General features: G+C 45.4%; 1 long non-coding RNA gene across 1 annotated transcript; it reads right to left on the reverse strand.

Moving 5' to 3' along the window:
- Positions 1-26,238, reverse strand: LOC146808726 (uncharacterized). The gene is made up of 4 exons (XR_014966237.1): positions 26,066-26,238; positions 3,034-3,115; positions 2,044-2,134; positions 1-1,216 (listed from the first exon to the last, which is right to left on the reverse strand). It is a non-coding gene; the product is annotated as an uncharacterized LOC146808726 (long non-coding RNA).
- Between the last annotated feature and the right edge of the window lie 607 nt (positions 26,239-26,845).

Below are 26,845 nucleotides of genomic sequence, written 5' to 3' on the forward strand. Positions count from 1 at the left end.
CTGTAGGAACTACACATCTCTCGTTGATACAGTTGAAGGAGTTATGCCATCCCTCAATGGCATTGTTTGTTTTTGCTTCTCCCTCTAAACAACTCGTGTAGCAGTTCCACCACTCCACATGGAATCGTGGCTTCCTCCTGCGACCCGATCTGCTTAGGTGTCCAATCCATGTGTCCTCGAAATAATTTAGAATAGGTGCCAATTTTTCTTCGTTACTCGTATAATAAACAGATTCTATAATTGCAGTGTAGTACTCGTCCACACTATCGGGAGGAACAAAACAAAGTGCAGTTAATTTTTTTAGTTCAAATTGTAGTTTGCTATCCCGAGAATATTCTGCAACTAGGGATGTTTTCTGTAATTTTCGCCAAAATGCCTGCGAAAAATGAAAAAAACATCCCTGAATTTGGGTATCCGTGTACGTTTTAGTGATCACATTGATCATGCTCAATTCGAAATCAATAATTATTTTTCGAGGACTTGAAGATGTTTTACTTTTAATCACTGATAAAAGTTCAGTGTATGTTGCAGAAGTCTTATCAGGTAGCAAACTATAAACTAAGGGGATTACACTATTGTTAATTTTAGCATGTATAGTGTAAATTTGAGTGAAAGGATGGGGTGTACTTTTAAACGTCCCATCCATCATCCAAATTTCACTACTTTCTAACTTAGCAAGGTTACGTGGGGTACTAAAAATGAGAATTCGTTTCTGAGGGTTTTCGTTGTCATGCAGAAGGAAAGGTTCATCAGAAAAAGAAATAGAAAGATCATGTGGAATTCTAATGTCAGAGAAACAATGTGGTGTAGATAATTGAATGTTACTTGCCTGCTTTTGTCTCTGAATAATTCTTCTCAAATTAGGAATTATAGGCATGTTACTAGCAACATGACTGGGGACATGCTGTGCAACCTCTCTTAAAATGGATCCTGTAGAATCATTGGAGGTGCTTGCAATAGCTTTCATTTCGTTTATTGTTTCTCTAATTTCTACCTCCATTGCAGAGGCAGAGTGGTTATGCTCAGTTGTTTTCATAACTAAATTATCAACAGTAACCGCTCTGCCACTGCAATGGGTAGTGTAGTATTGCACACACCTCCAATGATTTCTAGTTAAACTTATTCTTTCCTTACTATATATGTATCCACCATGGTTTAATAAATTTTTGCCCTTCCTGGATTTAATAAACTTTGCAGCTTGCAGACTAGACATTATCTGAAAAGAGAAGAGAAGAAAAAAAAATTAGTCAGAAAAATTAAATGAAATTCCTAAAACATAACATTTACACTATCCAAAACTTTCCATACTGCTGCACCTTCCAGGAGTTAGAATAGTAAATTGCACCCCTACACCATCCAACACTTTCCCTACTGCTGCACCTTCCTGGAGTTAGAATAGTAATTGTTACCCCTACACCATCCAACACTTTCCCTACTGCTGCACCTTCCTGGAGTTAGAATAGTAAATTGCACCCATACACCATCCAACACTTTCCCTGCTGCTGCACCTTCCTGGAGTTAGAATAATAATTGTTACCCCTACACCATCCAACACTTTCCCTACTGCTGCACCTTCCTGGAGTTAGAATAGTAATTGTTACCCCTACACCATCCAACTCTTTCCCTACTGCTGCACCTTCCTGGAGTTAGAATAGAAAATTGCACCCCTACACCATCCAACACTTTCCCTACTGCTGCACCTTCCTGGAGTTAGAATAGTAATTGTTACCCCTACACCATCCAACACTTTCCCTACTGCTGCACCTTCATGGAGTTAGAATAGTAATTGTTACCCCTACAACATCCAACTCTTTCCCTACTGCTGCACCTTCCTGGAGTTAGAATAGTAAATTGCACCCCTACACCATCCAACACTTTCCCTGCTGCTGTACCTTCCTGGAGTAAGAATAGTAAATTTTACCCCTACACCATCCAACACTTTTCCTACTGCTGCACCTTCCTGGAGTAGGAATAGTAAATTGCACCCCTACACCATCCTACTTTTTTTCAACTGCTGCACCTTTTAATGTTGGTTAAAAATACCTTGTTTTTTCAGAATTGGTTTTCTTGATGACTCTTCTTAAGTGGGAATGGCGTGTAGGCTGGAGTAGATACTTATGTGTTGATTTGATGTCTGGAAAAGTGAAAAAAGGAAAAAAAGAGAAAACTGAACGTTGTAGAGAAATGCGAATTTACAATAATTTAAAAAAAAAAAAATTAATCATTTGAACTTATAGTACATAACACTTCCCCTACTGCTGCACCTTCCTGGAGTTAGAATAGTAATTGTTACCCCTACACCATCCAACACTTTCCCAACTGATGCACCTTCCTGGAGTTAGAATAGAAAATTGCACCCCTACACTATCCAAAACTTTCCCTACTGCTGCACCTTCCAGGAGTTAGAATAGTAAATTGCACCCCTACACCATCCAACACTTTCCCTACAGCTGCACCTTCCTGGAGTTAGAATAGTAATTGTTACCCCTACACCATCCAACACTTTCCCAACTGCTGCACCTTCCTGGAGTTAGAATAGTAATTGTTACCCCTACACCATCCAACACTTTCCCTACTGCTGCACCAACCTGGAGTAGGAATAGTAAATTGCACCCCTACACCATCCAACACTTTCCCTGCTTCTGCACCTTCCTGGAGTAGGAATAGTAAATTGCACCCCAACACCATCCAACACTTTCCCTACTGATGCACCTTCCTGGAGTTGGAATAGTAAATTGCACCCCAACACCATCCAACACTTTCCCTACTGATGCACCTTCCTGGAGTTGGAATAGTAAATTGCACCCCTACACCATCCAACACTTTCCCTACTGCTGCACCTTCCTGGAGTTGGAATAGTAAATTGCACCCCTACACCATGCTACATTTTTACTACTGCTGCACCTTATAATGTTGGATAAAAATACTTTGTTTTTTCGAAATTGGTTTTCTTGGTGACTCTTCTTAAGTGGGAATGGCGTGTAGGCTGGAGTACACTGATAATGAAAAAATAACACTGATAATGTAAAATACCTTTTTCAGTTGTTGTTTGTTCTCGTGCCTTTAAGGTAATGCTTGCAGCAGGATAAAGTTTTTTTTTTGTTACAGATGTACTCTGGAAAAAAATAAATGTTTAATAAATTAATGTTCCTTAGCCAACGTTGGTTTAAAAAAAAAAACAATTTTTACTCTGTGTCACTATTAATTTTTTTTAAAGCTGCGTTCGTTGTGTTTTTTTAAATACTTTGTTTTACTGTGGAAAATGATAATTTAAAAATGCTTATTAAAATGTATTTTTTCATTGATTTGCTCCGTTTTGGCATCCATTTTGGAACATGTCTTTTGGTATTGTTTTCATAGAAACTGTTGTAGGACAAGTTTTACAAGTGAGATGGTTAAAATGGCGCCTATGTGTCTTATGTTTTACTTTGTTTACTTACTTTCCGATCTAATCATGATAAAAATGTGTATATACTGTTTATAAAATTTTCGTTCTTTTTGTAAAACTTAGAAATGTGTGAAAACGGAATTTTATGGGGGATTTTGAGTATTAATTTTAATACTCGAGTATTAATTTTAATACTCGAGTATTAATTTGGTAATGCATTTCAGTAGATTTACGCTCAGTTTTTCTCCACATTTTAATACACTTCCCCACCCTAAAACCCCTAATTTCCCTGCATCCCGTGCCAGATTTTATTGTACTTTTAATAAAAAAAAAAAAAAATCGCGTTGTAATGGTATGCGTTGTAATAGATTTCGTTGTAACAGCACTTTTCATTATTTTAATAGGTTTAGCGTTGTAAATGTCTTCGTTGTAAAGTAATGCGTTGTAGTAGTACTTGCGTTGTAAAAAATGCGTTGTAAAGGTATGCGTTGTAATAGCATGCGTTGTAACGTCATACATCCCATTGGAATGCCCATGCTCCACCTATGCAACGCATACCCGATGCAGGGTAATGCAAGGAGCGCTGTACTCTGCCACGCGTTCCTTTATGTTTAATAAAGTCACACAAATCGGGCTTTGAGTGGTTTAGTAAATACTAAAATTGATTTGGCGTGGGGCTACATCAAAAAGGAAAGGCAACCTCAAAGCAAAACCTTACTAAATCTGGGGCCATGTCTCATTTCTGCCTCTCCAGAAGCCACTTAAGTGCCCCTCCCTCAGTGCTTCTTGCCCAGGCATCCTTGGGGAGCAGAACATCACCTCCTTGGGCCTGCTTGGACCACAGATTAACTGAACCAGTTAAGCCATCCACACTATGTTCCACGCACAACCAACATTACACACGATACCCACACTGTGGAAACACCCAGAACAGCTGCATAGCAGACTCCAGCAACTTCATGAACATCCCACTGTCCAAATCCTCCACCTCAGGACCATGAACACACCCAGCTCATATGGGCACCTGATCTCAAAGATGTAACAAACAGAATCTGGATACACTCTACATGACAACGACGTCCTCATGTCAACATGCACTTCTCCTCTAGTCCTGCTCCTCTCCACAGGCTGCACCATCCAGCCTCCTGACTGCGCTCACAAGAGAGGAGGAGGATTCCTCCACATTGCTCTGGACTCTGAATCCACCGGCTGCACTCAGGTCAGTCCAGCTCCCTGAATGTTACCCTCCACTCTCAACATCTTAGCGATTTACAGATCTACAGATCACCTGGAACAGAGAAGAGCATGTCAAACCTCATTACCAGGGCCACAAATGCTTCAAAGACTTCAATCTTTCAAGGACCCAAGCACCAATCAACTGAACAGTTGTCTCCACACACTCCTCGACAACTTTAACATTAAGTAACACAACCCATGGCGCACCCTCTCCAAAGGAAACACCCTTGACAACATCATAAAGTCTTCCCCATCAGTTCATTGAAACTCCTTGATACCCCTGACATACGCCACATTTCCTTTCTCCATATTCAGTGCCACAGAGACACATTTTTTTCAAAACTCTCCCTGGTGTTTCCAACAATCGCATTCATTTGTATAAATAATTCCATATTCAATAGAGGTTGATGTCACCAGTGACCATGCTTCTGTTCCCTCCATAAAAACCCAGACCACCCTGTCGTACTTTAATATTCGGGACCGCGTAGGGGACAGGGCCCTACCCCTGTCTATCTTGGTATTAGCAAACCGCAAATGGTAAATGCGGCATGTACGAGTGCTTTATATATCGTTCTAGCTATGAATGCACTGTGTACACGCTATTCTGCTTCACTACGCGGGTTCCATTTTGGAAGCGGTGGCCATCTTGTCATTGCCCTCACATAGGCTATAGTGGAGTAAATACGGGCCTCACAGTACATGGGTTTCTCCTCTGACTTCTCTGTGACCTGGGCAGCTGGCTCTGCTGCCCCGGGTCAAACTGGTCTCACGAGCTCCCCTTCCTCCGTCCACCTGTGATTAGCATCAGGGCTTGACCCATCATAAAACCCTTTCATTCTACACAATCCTCCGGCTAATCTCTTTCACACCTGCTTGTTCCTGCTTTATGACTTGTTTCCCAAAACAGGAGATGCTCATGTTTATTGGGGGGTCAGTTGGTATCAAACGTGGGATCTGAACCTTACTGTGTAAATCATTGTGGGCTGGCCGAACTGGAATGTGGGATGGTCATCATGACTCTGCCTTTTCTTTGTAATGTACACTTCTTCATTACCGTATCATAAAACCTAGGAATGTATGCTTGGGGCAAGAAAAAGGGTATTTAAGCTGAAGTCCGTTCCTATGATTTTCAGCAGTCTCCTGAGAACATACACGCTGTTGTACTTCTAGGATACCTGTAATTGGTCTGCAGCCAATAAACGAATCTTTGACTTCACCCAGAAGACTCTGTGTTTCTGTAGGTCTGGAACAGGGTGAACCCAGAAGTCATAGGGTGTGTGCCCCTGCACCGCTGGGTCTAAAATACCCAGTACTTCAGTTTGGCGCCCAACTCGGGACGATTTCAGCGGTACCAGTCCAAGCCAGAGGTTCGTGAGGAGCTTCGTGTGGAAATTCCGGAGGAAGGCCGCCACTTCATCGACCCCTGCATGTCGACGTGGTCCGAAAGTCTTTTCTGCGAGGTTCTCCGCGTCCCGACGGCTACGAAGGACTGCTGCCCTGATTAATCGACCTGTTTTGGACCCTTGACGAGTTTGAGAGAGCGAAACAATCGAGAGAGTCTTCTGGTGACGTCATCGATCAGCAATATTCAGTTAAGTATAAGGTGGAGCGTCTCCCATTTGTTTTTGGTATCCTTCGGGATCGTTTGATTTGGTAATTTGGTAATTTGGAGTTTGCAAACGCCAAAGCCAGAGGACTCGTGTATTCACGAGACTATCGTAATCGATAATCCTTTGACGTTTGGATCTAGACTAGTGAGCAAAGATGCCTGGTTCTGGAATATTTGGTAGATTATTCTGTTTGGGTTGTGGAAAAGATTTCCAGCTAGAGGAATCATGTCCGGTTCCTCCGGTTGGAACTCCAACTTATGAGCTCTATGTAAAACATGGCGTAGGCCCCATTGCATATAACGAAGTGTGGATCCACTACACTAGGAAAGACGGTGTTTTAAAATGGCCCCAAAATGGTAGTTTCGATACCGATATTTTAGATAACTTAGAAATTAAATTGTTCAAGAAGAAAGCCCGGCCGGCGATGTTTGACTCTTTCCGCTTATGGCGAAAGGAAGCCAAACAAAAGGAAATTAAGTTAACGAAAAAGAATAAAAGGGAGAAAGGTATGACAGTAATGCAAGCAGCTGTACAATTTAAAGACAATGAGGAGGAACAGATGAGTGAGCAATTGCACAGGCAGCGCAAGTTAGGGATCGACAAATGTTACCCAGCTTTACCACATCCTAAGCAGAATGAGTTAGAAGAAAAGGAGAAAGATCCCCTGATGTCGCATTTGTTGAGTTCGCCACCCCCGTATGCTCAAAATGCCACGGCGCCTCCCCAGCTTGTGAATATGCCCCCTCTAGTCAATATACTGCAAGCCTTGCCGCAACCGCCAGTTGCTTTGCAGCCGGCTCCTATCCCTGTAGTGCAGCCCTCTCAAGGGCTGCCAGCTGTGTTTCCGACTGCCCCCGCGCTTCCTGCGACTTTGCCTAATGCAGCAACTGCCTCCCCTAACACTCTTCCTTGTACCACTCCAGTACCTGTTTCTGCATCCTCTTTTCTTCCCTCTGTTTTTCCCCCTGTTTCCGCCTCAACTTCTCCTTCAGCGCGACAGCGCTTAGCTAATGTGGTTACTACATTAATGTCGCCTCTCTTTGATTCGTCTGGGGCGACTCCTGGTCTACAGCGTAAGCAATTGCGTAGTCAGTTGCCTAACCCTGATGAGAAAAAGGTAATAGATAGCATGGCGCGTAGATGGATTGTTTTCCCTTCACTGTATGATGTGGAATCAGTGGTCAACGTCTTCCATCAGTGGGATGCCCCGAAACAGAGATATGTGTTTGAGAAAATGTGCGAGATTCTCTGTGAAGAATTGGAAGATAGTGGTAAAAATCCGAGCCCGCAGGAATTGTGTAGAGTGAGGTTTGATTTTGGAACTGGTATAATTGTGGATCGCGAGGTAGATAAAGCAGTTGCGGTTGTATTGTCCTTCAGGAATGATGATTGTCAACAGTCATTGTTTGAACAAGATGTCCTTGTGGGGAAGAAGGTAAAAGCGCGACAATATCCCATGAGAGAAGTTCCCCCGGTGTGGAAGGAAGCAGTTGCAGCTGATGCTAACGCCGGTATTGCCGCTGCACCAGCACATTTCCAGCGTGTTTGGGTGCATGTGCCATGGAAGCGTTCTGAGGTGTTAGCACTTAAGCAGTCCTTACCTGATCCCCGTAAAAATCCAGCAGGTTATTATAAAGAGTTGTCACAGACAGCAGGGTCATGCGTTATGAATCTGGCCGATATAGACATGTTGTTTGGTAATGTTGTTCCACAGCCTTTATGGGGATCAATTCGTAATGCAGATCACGATGTAGAACTAGGGGACACATGGGCTAACATTATTGCCGCTGATGCTAGACAAACTGGTGGCGCGAAACCTGAGCCTTTAGTAGCTGAACTGCCTGGTAGAATCATCACGTATATGAAGACAATAATGCCCGCGATGCGCGTAAATTGGGACAAGTTGTCTGCATGCAAGCAGAAGAAAGATGAGACAGTGTCAGACTTCTTTACTAGGTTTGAAGAAACATTTATTGACCACAGTGGGCAGGATATGAGTACTGAGGGTGGCCAACGGTTATTTGTGGATACGTTTGTGCAGAATCTACTTCCTGACCTGTGTAAAAAGTTGAAAGACTCAGAGAGTTCTTGGGCTGTTTCCTCTTCAGCGCAAATACTGGCTACTGCACAGTATTATGAAAATAGAGATAAAGACGAGAAAGATAGAACAGAGAAGAAAACGAAGGAATTAAAGACAAAGGTCCTTTTACAGCAGGCTTACTCCCCACGTGGAGGTCAGAATAATTATAGACAACCCCAAGGTGTCTATCACCAACCCCAACAGTTTCAGAACAACCAGCAAATGAATGGGTATTATCAACCACGTGTCCCTGTAGGCCCCAACCAATGTTCATACTGCAAAGAGGAAGGTCATTTCAAATATAGTTGCCCTAAATTAATGCAGCGGAACGGTAATGTGTATGGCGCAAGAGGTAGGGGTGGTCAGCAAGCTCCTAGAGGCAGAGGGCGTGGAAGTGTTCCCCAGAACGCGCGTCCTCTTCCGCCCCAAAGCGCCATTAATAGTTTTGATCAGCAAGCTAACGCGACTAGTAATACGGCCCAGTATTATAATAATGATTATTATGCAGAGGATGGCGATGCAGAAAATAATGGTTACTAGGACAGCCATAGACAGAGAGAGGGAGTTGTTTCTGTGCCAGTGGATCAGAGTGGACCGTATGTTGAGGTGACTACAGCAAATGTAACGGAGCCTTTTCTGCTAGACACTGGTGCTGCAAAGAGTTCGATCATGCATTCAAAGCTCCCTGGCGCACCTTTGTCTGGCGATATAAATGTTTCAGTAGGTTTTTCTGGCGCCCCAGTTAGGAACCCGATTTCTAGTCCCATGTCACTTTCTGTTGGACCTTGCGAGCTGAAAGCACCCCTGATTCTGACAACAGGTTGTGGTGAGAATTTACTGGGATTAGATTTGTTGAAAAGATTGCACGCTACACTGTATTGTTCTCCTTCAGGAGTACAACTTACATTAGGCAAGAAAGTGATTTCCCCAATGTACTTGTCTAAAAACACAATGCCGCCTGAATTGCCATCCCTTCCGGATGCCCTTTGGGCTACTGGTCCCAATGATGTGGGCCTCTTGGAGATACCGCCATACGTGGTAACTTTAAAGGCTAATGTCAGACTGCCACGTATTCCCCAGTACAAAATCTCTAATGAAGGCCAGAAAGCATTGTTAAACATTGTCAGCGACTTGATTAATAAGGGTGTGATTGAAGAGACAAGAGGCAACGTTTGCAATAGTCCGATTTTACCTGTCTTAAAACGAACGGACCCTTCACAGCCACCTGTTTACAGATTTGTGATTGATCTTAGAGAGGGTAATAAGATTGTTGTGCCACAGTTTCCGGTTGTCCCCGATATAACTGCCTTGTTAACGATGATTCCAGCCTCTGCTGCATGGTTTTCAGTGATCGATTTAAAGAATGCTTTCTTTAGTATCCCAATTGCAGAAGAGAGCAGAGATATTTTTGGCTTTAGTCTGGGAGGCCGAAGCTTCCGCTTCAAACGCGCTCCCCAGGGCTACTGTGAGAGTCCATCCATATACAGTCAAGCTTTGAAAGCGCAGCTTGATGCACTTGTTTTACCTAGTGGCGCTATCCTGATTCAGTACGTGGACGATTTACTAATCGCTGCGGATACTGAAAAGATCTGTAAAGAAGCCACATTGTCATTGTTGCGCCATTTATCTGCTTTCCATCATAAAGTGTCTCTCTCTAAGCTGCAATATTGTCGACAAGAGGTGACCTACTTAGGTCATCTCTTATCGAAGGAGGGAAGGAAACTGACCCCAGAAAGAATTCAAGCCATTGCACAGTTGAGTGTGCCAAAAACACAGAGAGAAGTGCGTGCTTTCTTGGGCATCACTTCATACTGTAGGCATTGGATCCCTAGTTTTTCTTTGTTGGCAAAACCTTTAGTAGCCTTAACATGCAAAGACACACCGAATCCTATCCCATGGTCTGAAGAGTGCCAGAGACGTTTTGTGGAATTGCGTAATGCATTGTGTTCAGCTCCTGTGTTGGGTACCCCTGACTACAGTAAGCCTTTTACATTGTATGTTCACGAGAAAGATGGATGTGCGTTGTCAGTGTTAACACAGCCTTTTGGCGACAGACCGCGCCCATGCGCATATTTTTCATCAACCTTGGACCCTGTAGCGAGGGCATTGCCAAGCTGTCTGAGAGCGACAGCTGCTGCAGCAATGTCTATCCGACAATCTGCTGGTTTGGTAATGGACAACACATTGATTGTTATGGTTCCACACGCTGTAGACACATTATTAAATAGGACCAAGACACAACACTTGACTAGTGCGCGATTATCAGGCTATGAGCTTACACTGTTAGCGAATCACATACACATAAAGAGATGTAATACGCTGAATCCAGCTACGTTATTGCCAGTCCCAGCAGACTCAGGTGAGATTGAGCAACATGACTGTCTGTTCAGAACAGAAGAAGAGACGAAAGGGAGAGTAGATCTAAAAGATACTCCCCTGACTGAGTGTGATGGTACTTTATGGGTGGATGGTTCGTGTTTCAAACTCCCTAATGGTGACACGACTGCTGCATATGCTATCACGACTTTACACACGGTCGTGGAAACTGCACGAGTGCCACATAATTCGGCCCAAGCAGCAGAATTAATCGCCCTCACGAGAGCATGTGTGTTGTCTGAAGGAATGAGAGTGAATATATACACAGATAGCCAGTACGCCTTTGGCGTGGCTCATAATTTTGGGCGATTGTGGAAAGAGCGTGGGTTCCAGACGTCGCATGGAGCTAAAATCCAGAATGGCAAGTTGGTGAATGATCTCCTTGAGTCACTGACCCTACCGTTGCAAGTTGCGATCATGAAATGCAGTGCGCACAGGAAAGTCACAGATGATGTTGGACGTGGGAATGCGTTTGCTGATGAGACCGCGAAAGAAACAGCACAGAGTGTAAAAACTAGAATGTATGTTGCAGGCCCCGCAAGATGGGTTGACGATGTTGGGATGTGTGAAAACACAATAGAGAGCGTGAAGTCGCTTCAAGCTGAAGCCACAGAGAAAGAGTTAAGCAAGTGGAGAGAAAGTATGGGTAAGTTGGATGAGAATGGTTGTTGGATTGATCTGACAGAACATAGACGATGGTTGTTGCCTGATGCATATGTGCTTCCAGTGGTTACTATGGCACATGGAATGGCACACATCAGTATGAAAGGTATATGTAAGTTGTTGGCTCCGGTATGGCAAAATGCTGGGATTCCCAAGTGTGCAGAGAATGTGGTCAAGAATTGCATGGTATGCTTGAAATACAACCCTGGTAGGGGAACCCCAACTCCAGCTGGTCACTTTGCACCCCCATCATGTCCATTCGAAGTTTTGCAGCTGGACTTTATTCACATGGAAAGGTGCAACAACCTGAAATATGTACTGGTGGTTGTTTGTGCTTTCTCAAAATGGATAGAGGCTTATCCTCTGAAAGATAACACTGCCCTATCCACAGCCAAAGCCCTTGTGAAGGAATTTTTCCCTAGGTTTGGAATGCCGAGAATGGTGTGGTGTGATAATGGAAGTGAGTTTGTGGGTAAAGTGATGAAGAATGTATGTGAAGGGCTAGGGATAAAGCAGAAGTTCCACGCTGCAAATCACCCCCAATCAGCTGGACTAGTAGAACGCTACAATGGAGCCTTAAAGCTCAAGCTGGCCAAAATCCAGGCGAGCACCGGTCTTAAATGGCCTGACGCTCTGCCTTTAGCACTCCTGTCCACCAGAATGACCATACACTCACGAGTGGGACTTAGCCCTTACGAGGTCGTCTTTGGCCGCCCGGCCAACGTATGGGGTGTACCGAGGCCTACGAAGTTCAGTGAGATAGAGCATCCAGTACTACTCGATTACCTGTATGATTTGACTGTTAAACTGCGTGTTTTGCACCAACAGGTACATGATACTCTTCCTCAAGCTTCTGAAACTCCCGGACACCCTATCAACCCTGGCTCGTGGGTCCTGGTCCGAAATTTCCAGCGCAAGAGCAACGACGAGCCTCGCTGGATCGGCCCTCATCTTGTACTTTTGTCGACGAGATCAGCGGTGCGAGTAAAAGGGAAGAAGCACTGGATCCATGGTACCCACTGCAAAGTAGTCCCCTTGCCTTTGCCATATGACCAGTGGGTCCAGGAGGGTATCGCCGACTCTGAGACAGACACTGTGCCTCGTTTTGTACCATTCAGTGACGCACGCCTAAAAGACACAGTTTCAGACCAAGAGAGTGACAATATTCTGCAGGAAGCTGTGCCACCATCAAATCGGCTAGACGCCACAGAGCCTGAACTTTTGTTCCAAGACCAAACAGCACCTGGCCGTCTCTGATATAATTTGAGACCAAGGCCCATGGACAAATAAAGATTTCCTTACTATTTCCTCTTTTGACATTTTTTGCTCTCCCATCTGAAAGACTTTCTTGATTTTTGTTTTTCGAACTACCATCCGGGTTCTGCCGCAGGGTCGCGGTGCCAAGACTTTGGGGTACAGGCCGAAGACGCTAGGTCAACGGTTCTGGTTGGTCTAGGGCGTTTCCCTGGACTGACAGGCGTACTCCTTAGCAGAAGAAACTCATCCGCCGCGAGCGGCCCGTTTAGAGGATGGAGTTTTTCAAGATGGAGAGACCCGTTGAGGAAATGAACTTTAAAGCAAGGATATGTAAAATTGTGAAAAGTAAATGTTTTGTATTTTTGTGTCTTTTTACACTGTGTAGTATAGTCATGTTTATTGTAGGATTTGTGTTTTTCTCCGCTCAAAAGCCCATTACACCCACTGAACAGCCTATACCTCTTTCTACTGCCTCCTCTCACTCTTTTCACCCTTTGCCTGAGCACGAACAGACCAGACGATCAGAGTTTGTAAATAACTCGTTTATCCAGCTCTTGCACCAGCACCAACTAGTAATGAACACGACCAATTGCTGGGTGTGCGGGTTAATGCCACATACCATTAACAAGGGTATTCCTTATTTGGTGCTGCCGTATAGTTACAATGGATCGTCATGGGCATTCCAGACCATGTTTCTCTATGCTCTAGATACGTACTCCCCTCGCCAACCGCGTTCCATCAGACCTATCACCAATAATAAGGCTTTGATGAAAGGAGTTGCCGATATGAGTAGGGATATTGATGCATACTCATCCATTCCCAAAGAAGAGCTGAGACCTTATATAGGATGGAACGCGACGGGGTATAGTATTAGTCTGGGTGAAAGACAGCGAAAAATCTCATCTCCAATCTGGGTCGTACCACACATGGGTCGGTTCTGCTTACAGGGTAATGGTCAGAATCCTAGAGCTCAACTGGGAAGAAGTGACTGTACTGAAACGTACACTTTCCCGTCACAGTTTTCCCCTGCGTTTTTAGCTGCCAAGGGCACATATTTCATCTGTAATGACCGAGCATATACATGGCTGCCCCCTGATTTCTCGGGCACATGTTATATTGCGAATCTGCTACCGCCGACATTTACTGCTGCCTCTGACTATCACAAGACCAGAGTTGTGAGAGGCGTGATTAGTAAGGAGGATACCGCCGGTCAGGAAGCGGGAGACTTCTTCTTGGGTTTCCTGCCGTTTTGGGGACCTATGGTCAATAGTAGGAACCTGAGACAGCTGACTCGTGTGGTTGAATCCACTGTCAATGTAACGGCTGGTGCCCTTGGTAATCTGACAGCTGAGCTCCAAGCGGATCGCCTTATGACTTTGCAGAACCGCATGGTTCTAGATGTTATTCTTGCAGACCGCGGTGGGGTATGTAAGGTTATTCAATCTAGTTGTTGCATTTTCATACCAGATAACGCTCCGACAGTGTATCAAGCCATCTCCAAACTCCATAAAATATCTGAATCCATACACGTGGATAAGGGAGACTGGTCACTGGTGGGGTGGTTCTGGGAACTGATATCTGCCTGGGGTTGGAAAGTTCTGATGGTCATTGGAATGATCTTAGCCATTCTTTTCCTGTTCTGTCTGTGTATACAGTGTGCTCCTATGATATGTGGCCTCTGTGCTAACTTATGTGTAAGGAAACCTGTATCGAGGGACAAGCTAAGTAATAGGATGATGCTACAGCAACATCTCCATGACTTTGCGAACATTGACCTAGACTCTGATTAAGATGAGTATAGTGATTTGCCTATGTAAGGGCAAAAGGAGGGTCTGTCGTACTTTAATATTCGGGACCGCGTAGGGGACAGGGCCCTACCCCTGTCTATCTTGGTATTAGCAAACCGCAAATGGTAAATGCGGCATGTACGAGTGCTTTATATATCGTTCTAGCTATGAATGCACTGTGTACACGCTATTCTGCTTCACTACGCGGGTTCCATTTTGGAAGCGGTGGCCATCTTGTCATTGCCCTCACATAGGCTATAGTGGAGTAAATACGGGCCTCACAGTACATGGGTTTCTCCTCTGACTTCTCTGTGACCTGGGCAGCTGGCTCTGCTGCCCCGGGTCAAACTGGTCTCACGAGCTCCCCTTCCTCCGTCCACCTGTGATTAGCATCAGGGCTTGACCCATCATAAAACCCTTTCATTCTACACAATCCTCCGGCTAATCTCTTTCACACCTGCTTGTTCCTGCTTTATGACTTGTTTCCCAAAACAGGAGATGCTCATGTTCATTGGGGGGTCAGTTGGTATCAAACGTGGGATCTGAACCTTACTGTGTAAATCATTGTGGGCTGGCCGAACTGGAATGTGGGATGGTCATCATGACTCTGCCTTTTCTTTGTAATGTACACTTCTTCATTACCGTATCATAAAACCTAGGAATGTATGCTTGGGGCAAGAAAAAGGGTATTTAAGCTGAAGTCCGTTCCTATGATTTTCAGCAGTCTCCTGAGAACATACACGCTGTTGTACTTCTAGGATACCTGTAATTGGTCTGCAGCCAATAAACGAATCTTTGACTTCACCCAGAAGACTCTGTGTTTCTGTAGGTCTGGAACAGGGTGAACCCAGAAGTCATAGGGTGTGTGCCCCTGCACCGCTGGGTCTAAAATACCCAGTACTTCAACCCAAGCCTTTATCCATTATTCAAATCAAATAAATCATAAACCCTAACATCCACTCATGACTGACAGCATTTCATCAGCCCTTGTGCTGACACTTTTATAACACCTGGGGGTACCCCAACAGAAGGATACCATAATATTCACCCCAGAATCACAGTGTGACCACATGATACTGTCTAAATTCCCTTCATAACTCTTCCTTAGCATGTGGTGTGAATAGGATCTTTTGGATGCCACCCAACCACCATTCTTTGTAGCCACCTCACTTTGCCAACAGGAAGTGGTTTATCTTAAGGTAAATACTGTGTCTTTCTTGTCTTTGTCTGTGGCTAACAGGTCTAATTGGTGTCGAAACATTACCTCCAAATACAACTTTTTCCTAGATCTAACATGCAATAGGGTCCAGCTGAAGTGTCATCATTGTCTTACGGATGCCATTAGAGTATTAAATATGCTACATAATGTGTATATACTGTCTACCTACTGTACTTACTATAACATAAAGTGACTGGAGTTCATACAGTGCAAACCTATCTTGAGAGAAACAAAGCACTGTGCAGCTCAAGGGTACAAATGGAGACTATTGGGTAGAAGATGGTCATGGACAGTAGAAAGGAGGTTCATTTCTCACAAAGGTGATGGGTTGAATTCTTGCAAATGTCTCTGTCACTGGGAATCACTTTGGGCTGCATGCCAGGGTATAGTTTCTTGCCCAGTATTAGTCCGGACAGAGACCAGGCAAGTGTATCAGTCTTAGAGATCCCTTCTGCAATGGTTGTGACTTGGCCGCTTGGTTGGAAACATCTAAAGCTGGAGTAATGTTGATTTGCACATGTCAACTGTGTTTCTTGCCTTGTGTAGTGGGGTACCATTTCTGGTGACTTAAAAGGACTGGAGCCAGTGTAGGCCCCTCTGAGTTTGTATGGTTGTCTTGCATTTTATTAGATGAGCTACAGCTGGTGTGATTCCTTTATGGAGTCAGTGCATTTTGTGGCCAGCACAGGTGCAAAGATTTACCCCAATCCAGTGGGAGAGAATTGGGGCTCAGACTGTTCTTCTGAAGTCATATTCAGGTGAAAAGTCTTCTAGAGAGATAGCTGGTTCCATGCAGTCTCTATTTTTATAGTGATGTGTTGTCTAAAGGAGAGGTTAGTAGTGAGGCTAAATCCAAGTGCCTTTGCTTGGGCATTTGTGCGGGGAGAAGTGTGAATATTTAGGTTTGTATAATAGTCACTTTGGATTTTGGGTGATTTGTTGCTGTTTGAGAGTGTGAGAAATTCTATTTTGGTTGGATTGAGTTTCTCATCAGGATTAGAATTCAATGATGAATGTTTGGTGAGGTGGAGATTTACAAATACAGCTGGCAGTTGTCCATGTATTGGTAAAGATTATTCCTGTTGTCCGATAGTATGTTATATTGATTTGCATAATGCACTAGTCATCCAAGAGGGTATGCAGGCACTTGGGAAGATGTGTAGGTTTGTGGTCTCGAAGGTATTTATATGAAGAGCAAGTTCTTCAGCTTCTTTCGGAACTCAAGAATTGTGGAGAAGGCTCTTATATGTTGAGGGGGTTGTGCCATGTCTTGTGCGCAATGTAGGAACATGAGCAACCTCCAGTTTTGTCTGTCAATCCAGGGAATGTGTGCGAGTGAGAGTGAGGCGCAATGTAGGTGTCGGTGGGATGTTGAAAAAGTATGCGACTGTTCAGGTATTTTCGTCATGTGTTGTATGTGAATTTGTAAGTGTGCGTGAGAATATTGGATTGACTGTGCTTGTGAATGGGGACCAGGAAGCTTCCTGAGGTTCGGAGGGATGTGGGTGCGGCATGGGAGGTAGAGTCTAAGCCTTGCAGAGGTGTTCTGGATGGTCTGAAGTCTGTGTAGGAGTTGTTTGGAGATTCCAGTGCACAGAATGTTACCATAGTCCAGCCTGCTTGTGATGAGTGTTTGCGTTACGATTGGTCCGGATTTCTGAGGCATCCATTTGATGATTTTTCGCAGCATGCATGGTATGTGAAGTCAGAGGTGCACACTACGTTGGTATGAGGGTAGGGTTATATGTAGATTGTTGGACCTAGCCATTATCCCCAAACTTTTTGACTTCCTCCTCCTATTTTCTGACCCTCATTCTTTTGGCTTTAGTGTTCTGGGCACTTTAGCGCTGCTAACCATTGCTAAAGTTCAAATGTTCTGTTCTCTAAACATAGTAACATTGGCTTACCCACAATTGGCATATTTAGTTTGCTTATAAGTCCCTAGTAAAGTACACTATAGGTGCCCAGGGCCTATAACTGGAACCTCCTGAGGCGCAGCCAGGAGTAGTGGCAATTGATGTATTTTACTTTGTAAAAAAACTAAAACTTACCGAAACCCTGAGCACCTAACTCCTTCAGGCACAGACATCCCCGCACAGCGGATTGATCGCTGTCGCGGGCGGGTGTTTTTCTCAGCCCTGCAGCCATTTGCCGGAACCACAAGACTCGCCCACTTGTACTGGCCACGCCTCCTCACCAGGTACATACCGCGCGCTGAATACAAGCGCGGCATTATAACTGGAACCTCCTGAGGCGCAGCCGGGAGTAGTGGCAATTGATGTATTTTACTTTGTAATACCGTGTTTTTAAAAAACTAAACTTACCGATACCCTGAGCACCTAACTTCTTCAGGCACAGACATCCCCGCACAGCGGATTGATCGCTGTCGCGGGCGGGTGTTTTTCTCAGCCCTGCCGCCATTTGCCGGAACCACAAGACTCGCCCACTTGTACTGGCCACGCCCCCTCTTTGCACTCTCCCCACTTCCATAAAGGATGTGCTTTCACCGGAAGCGCAGCGGATGAGCGCAGCGGGCGCGACGTCTGCGCGCCGAAGGCGCGCTTAAGGCAAGCTCGTCTGCGCCGAGACCGGGCCTAGGGCCACCCCCCTTGCCCGACTTATCCCGGATAGTGAGACTGATAATGCTGGATCCACTGGCCGGCAAAGCAACCTGCCCTCATTTAGCCCCTAACACAACATCCAAGGATTAAGAATCCCTGCCCTAACTGCCTAGTTTGCCTGCCATATATCAACCCCCACCCACTCGAACCATTATTTAAATCTGACCAGGCCTCAGGCAACTGGCACATCCCGCTAGACAAGACATTGTATACAGAACAAGGACATACACCTAAGGGAGAATTAAAAAGTGGGTTACTAAACGTTAGATCCCTCCCAAAACATGCCACTGAGATACAGCTACTGATCGAATCCAGCAACCTGGATATTCTGTTTCTAACTGAAACATGGACGGTGGCTGGACTAGAATCAGAGCTGGGGCCGGCATGCCCAGTAGGGTATAAGATTGTTCACAAACCTAGGACCGAGGGACGAGGGGGAGGAACGGGAATCATTTTCAGGGAAGATCTGAGCATTGCAACATTGGATATTGATACGGTCTCATGTGTTGAAGTTCTTGGGATATCGATCAAGCATGATTCAGGCCATTGTCTTACTGGCCTAATCTGCTACAGGCCACCGGGGTACATTAACGCTACGCAACAGCAGGAATTGATCGCTGTCATTAACAACCTGACAATCTCCAATAGCAGACTATTGATATTGGGAGATTTTAACCTGTGGACCAACGGCCAACTAGACACGGCCCTTTACAACATCACACAATCCTGTGCCAATTTAGGACTAAAACAATGGATAACCACTCCCACACATAGGGAAGGAAATATTCTGGACCTATTCTTCGCTGCAGAAGATCTCATAACCATGGGAATAATACAACCAGTAGGATGGTCAGATCACCATCTCTTAATATTCAATATCCACACTCTGGGTAATATAGGGCTGACAAACATGCAGATCAGGACCTTCATCAGTCGTGACTGGAAGGGACTATTAAAAAGAAAAAAGGAAGAGGGGACTGACCTCTTTCAAGTGGGGACCTTGTTTAACCCAGAGAACGATATTACCACGAACTATCGCCTACTATGCGATGAGGTAACGTGGAAACTTGATCATATCGCACCGATGAAAGTAATCAGAAAAAGATGCAACCCTTCCGTACACGGAAACACTGAAAGAGCTGAAAAACATAGGTAAAAAGGCGGAAAGGCACTGGAGGAAAAACAATATAGAGCAGGATAGACTACTCTGGAGGCAGACAATAACTCAGTACAAGAAAGAGATTACCACAGCCAAAGCAAACTATTTTGCAGATCTAATCTTAAAAAGCTCCAACAAGTCACGTGACATCTTTAGGATAGTAAAAGATCTGTCCCATCCTGAATGTGCTAATAGCAAATTCAAGCCCTCACAGGAACTATGTGATGGTTTGGCCTCCTTCTTCCAGGAAAAGATTACCAAAATAATTGAGGGCATGAAGGATGCTCCCACCTCAATGCAGCGTAATAGCAGCACGGAGAACGGGAAGAAGAGCGAAGGAAAAGAAGGACACCCCATGCCAAAGGCTATCTTGGATAAATTCGAGACTCCGACAGAACAAGAGTTGGCGCATACAGCCCTAAATATAACATCGGGATCCCCACTGGACCCCCTACCTCACAAAATAGTAAAGGAATTTGGGGCAGAACTCTTTCCAGTACTCCGTCAGCTATGCAATCAATCCCTCGACACAGGTATCGAACCGAAAGAATGGAAATTGGCAGTTGTCACCCCCCTACTGAAAAAATCAAACTTGGACCCCAATTGCCATAAGAACTATCGACCTATATCGCTCCTGCCGTATCCAATTAAGATCATGGAACGGCTGGTCAGCAGATCTTTGTCCCTCTTCCTGGAAACTAACAACATCCTTGAAGAGGAGCAATTCGGTTTCAGACCAGCCCATGGGACCGAGTCAGCTCTGCTGATAATCCTGGACAACCTGCGAATGAGGGCGGACAGGGGAGAATCAGCAATCTTAATTTTGCTGGACCTGTCCGCCGCATTCGATACGGTGAGTCATGACATCCTGCTGACAAGGATGAAAAGCTTTGGAGTTGAGGGAGTTGGGCTCGATTGGTTCCGCTCTTATCTGACGGACAGATGGCAGGCAGTAGCACTCCCTCCATACCAGTCTGAGTTTGCTACAGTTCCACATGGGGTCCCACAGGGATCTGCGATCAGTCCGATCCTTTTTTTTTTTTTTTTTTTTTTTTTTTTTTTAAAAACCTTTATTTGTGCATAGTACAGGAACAAATACGGGCCTACAACCATCAGGCCGGCCACAATACGTTGAGCACAGAAACAAACGGTCCACCCCTAGGCATCAACGGTCAAGGTTAGCAACGAGTCAGGATTACACTGGAGGGATCCTTGACACAGGGGCAGGAGAAGTGCAGGTTAATTTTAAGGTTTTTAAAATAATTTTATCGAGGCAGAGTCAGTAAAGGATAGGAACAAGGAGATTCGAGTCCGCGAGATATCTTCATACACTGGAGAGCAGCAGCATCGGTAAAACAGCCATAGAAATCACATACAGTAAGGAGATGTAACTAGAGAACAGGATCATAACATTAGTGAATACACACCCCCTAAACGCCGCCCCCTCACAATCCACCCCACACCCGGACCCCGAATCGAAACAAGTATAGCGCAGAGAGATGAAGAAAGAGGCCCATAGAACTAAAAGGAAACAGTAAATTACCCCCCCACCCTACACCAATGCGGAGGCTACGGCCTGCCCCCCCCCCCAGCATAGTGCCTGTCGCCCAATGAACCCGAAATATAGACAAGAGAGAAAGTAGGAATAGAGTAAAGAAACTAAGGGAAGAAAGAAGGAAAAAGGCGGGGAGGAGCCCACTTAACCTCGGAGCGCCCGACACCACCTGCCAACCAATCCTCCACGCACTGAAACCCCACTACACCCAAAGGCGGTCGTGTGAAGATAGCATTCAATAATAAGGAAGTAAAGGCAAACAGATCACGACAAGCGTGTACAACATGTGCAACCAATTCTAGTCCCAGTCCAGCCCGTCCGTGAAACCATGATGACATCAAACAATCTAGCCCTGGCCCGTTCGCGGGCTTACGAGTAGGCCCGCCCCCTCGTGGAGGCCCCGCATCCCGAGCAGACAGAGGCAATATGGCCGCGCGGAAGAAGAAGGAGAGGCAAAGTCACAAAATGGCCGCCGATCATCCAATAAAGTCCCCTTGCACACCACATGAAATCCAGACCTGGCTTGCAAAGTACATAAGTTCCGTATAAAAGGAGCCGTAGACCACCGTGCACGGTTCCTCGTGGGCGTCAGGTGTGGCTCAGCTGGCCACTCCTGTGGGCACGGTGAGGCAGGCAACAGCAAAGCAGGGAGCAACGACCGGGGAAACAAAGTATCCGCCATTGAGCAGGAGAGCGAGCGATCCTGGGTGCCGGGAAAGCCAAATGCGGACTCTAATGTAGCACTGTTATACCCGGTCGCCGCTTCCCCGCAGGAGGACCAGAGCACTGGCAGACTCACCTCTCGTTGATCACAAACGGGGCGCTCACGACCTGCATCAGACAGTATAGTATCGAACCGCTCACTGAGCGCTTGCAAGCCGGCACACAATCGCAGCCGAAAGTCCCGCAGGGCAGCCAGGACGGAGCCGTATGTCAGCGGAGGCTGCACCCCCACAGCGGCAGCAGTCCGGGACGGTACCGGGGGGCTGGAGTTTGGTAGAGGGAGGGCGAAGCGGGCAGCGGGCGAGACAGAGGCATCCCCCCCCAGCAGCGAGCAGGCAGTCAGCGCCATGTTGTACCGCTGGACGGTACCGTGGTCAGGAGGGGGGGTCGTGACCAGGAGGCAATCCCCAATAGGTCTGCGCCGCAACAGGTGAAAGCCAACAGTCGATGCCCTCCCTCGGGCTCTCGTTGCGGCCGACTAGGCCAAAGGAGAAGGGGGTCTGCAGCCCTCCACAGCGTGGGCAACAGAGCGGGGTAGGAAACCCGCCTCGCCGGGGCTTACCCTCCAGTTCCAGGTTCAGGGTGCAGGAGGTGTCCGGGCGTCTCTCCCCCGGCTCTTCTGGCTACAGTCCTTAGCGTGAGGCTGGATCGGGACCGCGGGGCTCAAAGTTGTACCAGCGGGTCCGGCGACCGCGTCTCTTCCAGGGGGCCGGCCGCGGCCACAGTAGAGCAGGGGTCCCGCACGGGGAACGAAGGCACCAGGAACTCCGGCGTTCGGGCGAGCTAAGACTCCGGGAAAGCGGCGGTGCGGTCAGCGCGTCTTCACACACGTTGCACCTCGAAAATCGGCCAGGATAGAAAGCAGGATGATAGTCTGAGGCCAAGGGCCGACGGAGCCGGGCGCTCAAGCGTCTGCTCCGGTCGCCATCTTGGCTCCTCCTCCTCAGTCCGATCCTTTTTAATGTTTACATGCAACCCCTGATGGGCATCATCAAGGCTCACGGCATTAGCGTGATCAACTATGCGGATGACACACAGCTGATGATTTCTCTTGATGGTGTTCACGCAGACTCACTCGAGACCTTCCACACCTGCATGATGGAAATGGCATCCTGGCTAAATAGTAACTCACTACAGTTCAATAGTGGTAAAACCGAGATAATGCACTGCAAAGTAGGTAGAATTGCTAGAAGCCTGCCTGCTGACTTTTGGCCTCTGGAGTCAGGGGTGCTACTAACTCCAGTAAAATCAGTGCGGAACCTAGGGGTCAGCTTTATTGACAACCTGAGTCTAGAGACCAATGTCAACAAGCAGATGAGCAGCTGCTTCGCCTTAATGCGAGGCCTTCGAAAGCTGCTGCCCCTCCTACCAGCACAGACTAGAGCCATCATAGTCAGGAGCATTATTCTCAGCCGCCTGGACTATTGTAACGCTCTGCTACTCAGAATCTCCTGCTTATTTGATTTCCAGACTTCAGAGCATCCAGGCGGCAGCAGCTAAAATGGCACGTTCCTGAGGGCGAAGATCCTCCACCACTCTTGCACTGGCTGAACTACACTGGCTGCCCGTGCATCAGAGGATCCTCTTCAAATCTCTATGCACTGTCTTTAAGGCAGTGCATGGGGTGGGCCCCTTACCATTGCAAAATAAATTTAAATGGTATGAACCCACTCGGACCCTTCGATCCTCCTCCACTAATCTCATCAGTATACCTAGGATCAGGAAAGCCACCCATGGTTGCAGAGCCTTTAGTATAGCGGCAGCCCATCTTTGGAATAGCCTCCCTATTGCTATTAGGAAAACAGGCGAACTGATGGCATTTCGAAAAAAGGTAAAGACATGGCAATTTCCTAAAGTTTAATTACCCTAGAAACAAATTGATCACTCATCCTACTCATGATGCACATCTGTCTCAGTTATACTCTCACAGCGCCAGGATGCCCGTAGGGTTGCAGAGCGCTTTATAAATACCATAAATAAAATAAATATATAAATAAATGAAATGCTACTAGTGGCCCTGCAGCACTGATAGTGCCACCCACTCAGTTGCTCATTAAGATGGCTCGGGCCTGAAGCTGCCGAGCATATGTGTGCAGTTGTAAACTGCCATTTCGACCTGGCAAGTTAAATTACTTGCCAGACCCAAACGTTCCCTTTTATTACATATAAGTAACTCCTACTACCTTAGAAACCGCCCCAAGGGCAGGGTGTAGTGCATTTAAAAATTAGGACTTGTACGTTTGAGGTTGACATGTCCTGGTAATGAAAAAGTGCAAAAATCGTTTCTCACTACTGCAAGGCCTATCTCTCCCATAGGTTAACTTGGGGATTTTCTTAAAACATATTTTAAGTGTAATTTCCCATTGGGGGCAGATGGAAAATTGAAGTTTGGTGTCTCTGGACTCACAATTTAAAAACCCATCTTTTAGTAAATGTGTTTTCCAAATTGCAGGTCTTAAAAAATGCCACATTCAGAAAGTTGACTTTTTCCTTCTTCAACCATCCTGCGACTATACCTGACTCCGAATACACATTTGGGTCAGGGTGACAGCTGGGCTTTGTGCATTACCTCCAGACAGGCACACAAAGGGAGTTGGGGTGTGACATTTGCATCCTGATGGGCCATTACCAGGCTGATGGACCTTCCTGAGCAAGAGTGGGAGGGAGGAGCTGAGACTTGCACGCAAAAAGTCAGAAACGTATTAAGGCAGAATAGCACTGGATTAAACAAAACTGTGATTTCTTTTCCCTCTGAAGGCTATTCAAGTAACTATAAACAGACACTTTGAGTGAAAGAATACCTTAACTCTCATTAATGAGTATGGCATTATGCACTATGGAGTACAAGTTGTGCTCAAATAATGGAGCCATGCTCTTTCAGTGCGTTGGGTATTTTGCTACTGTCTGCAGCTGCGGTTGACAATGCTCTATTCTTAATATCACTTGCACTGCTGTTCTCTAAATTAATATCTCTTTCTACCATGACTCCTAAGAGGCAGATGATTAATAAATGAGATACTAAGTCGCACACCTTACGTATGAATTGTGGATATTAATTATCCTGTCTGCCGTAAGTAGACGTTGGGGAAAATTAATTTGATGGACTGCACCCCAGTGAAAGGAATGGGATATATAGATTGTATTTTGCACGTTCGTCACAGTGTATCCCAATCACCAAACTTGACATTAAATTATGCACTTACTCCCTCTTCACTCACTTGCCTCACTCACCACCACATACATTAATTCGATGGGCAGTAAGTAAGGAAAGGAAACTTGACTTACTGTTCTGCAGGGTAGAGTAGAGGGATTATGTGGGTAGAATAGAGAATTTTATATAGAATAGAGAGGTCACTAGACTGATCATCAATTCATCATCTTTGTCTTATTCAGTCACTGTAGGCAACATAGTCGAAAGGGAGAAATCTGCAGCTGTAAAATATATCTGTTATGGGAAACCATGCAATATGTATATTGTGGAATCACTTCACTTCACATGATTATAAAATCAAATGTGGCAAATGCCAAGAATTAATTTTCCAATTGTTTGGCTAGGCTGGGACGAAGGAACTTGGGGAAAAAATAAAGGAATGAAGTACTAAGATGTGACTGAGTGGGCGATGGGAAACACCCCTTGTCTTCGGTTTACAATGCATTGAAAACTTTGTAAATGCTGCATTAACTGAAGCAGACGTGCATTGCACTGCAGTCACAAATTGAACCATACTGCACTTCGGTCATAGGTGGCAAAATTTCATGGGTGGGGAGGGGGGGTGATGAATGATGGGTGGGATGCATCTGGCTCACTTAACAAATACAGCCAGTCAAGGGAGTAGAACAAACATTAAAAAAATACCCCCACTTTGAACCATAGCTTTGATAACCCTACATAAACAAAGTAAGCGAAGTAGGTGAGCAGCGGGCCACTCTCCATGAGAACAGCTGCCTTGCTTATTCATCTAACTAACCCAAACATTATTTTGTACTTTCATTCTAATTCATCCATAGCCACCATGATTAAGCATTACTTTCTCTCATCCAGTCTTTAGCCAAAATTTCAAATCCATTATTCATCCATTCAATATTCAGTCTTTCTCCTATCTGTCCCTTACCCACCCAAGCACCTTTTCACCCACCCACCTTTTCACTCACCTACACTTTCACGCATATACAATTTTCCTTTCTTTTAACCTTCAATTTGTTCATGTTTCCCTCACTCCATCAATGTTTAGTATGTGAGCTTTTGTTGAGTTGCAGACAGAAAAGGCAATGATACCTCAACCACCTCTGCAGCTGGTAAAGCTGGGGGTGGTTCACGATTGCGAGTTGACGACACCCTGGCACTAGCCAGTGAGTTTAATTCTCAATAAGCAAACAATGATGTTACTTACCAGTGCCCATCCCTGCTGCCACTTATCCCCCTCCAACTGACTCTCCTCCTGCAGCGACACTGGCTCTGGCATCACTGGGTGTCTGTGTTGCTAGGATAAAACATTTTACACACTTTAGATGCCAGATACCCCACCCCTTAATTTGTGTATCAAAAAATACAACCGCAATATGTCACTACAGTTCGGTTAGCACTGCAGTATCTACTAACAAAAATAACACTATGGGCATTTGGTATTTTCACAATGTTAGACAAGTAAGAAGAGGAATAATGGTCAATTAAAGACATATGGTGCTGGTTGGCAAATGCATTTTTTACAGTCATGCTGCACTGTCGTGGAAAATGGCCAGTATACTGTATAAATAAATGACACAGCACACAACATTGGGGGCTGGGGGGCTGTCCATGACCATGGCCACTCTCTCATGAAATCAACTGTTTGCGCATGAGCAGGAATATGGAAGCCTTCTCTACAAACATACATGGTGAATATTATTTATAATACTTGCTTACTTGGGCCTACAATCTTTGCCGTAGACAGTAGTGTACCAAAAATGTGTTATTTTTAGTCTTAATCTTACAGTACCAAAAGACATATAGAAGAGCGGGAAAGAGTACCAACAAAGCAGAAGATAAGTGAAGTAGAGACTAGAGACCGGAAAAAGGCAGCTACCAAAAAAGAAAAAGGGAAAAAAATAATGCAGTGATAACAGGAATTAAACAAAAATTGAATCCATTCTGCTTTGGACGGGAGGGTTCGTATCCCGTCCTCATCACCACC

Source organism: Triturus cristatus, chromosome 7, assembly GCF_964204655.1.
Source record: "Triturus cristatus chromosome 7, aTriCri1.1, whole genome shotgun sequence".
In the NCBI taxonomy this organism is placed as follows: Eukaryota; Metazoa; Chordata; class Amphibia; order Caudata; family Salamandridae; genus Triturus; species Triturus cristatus.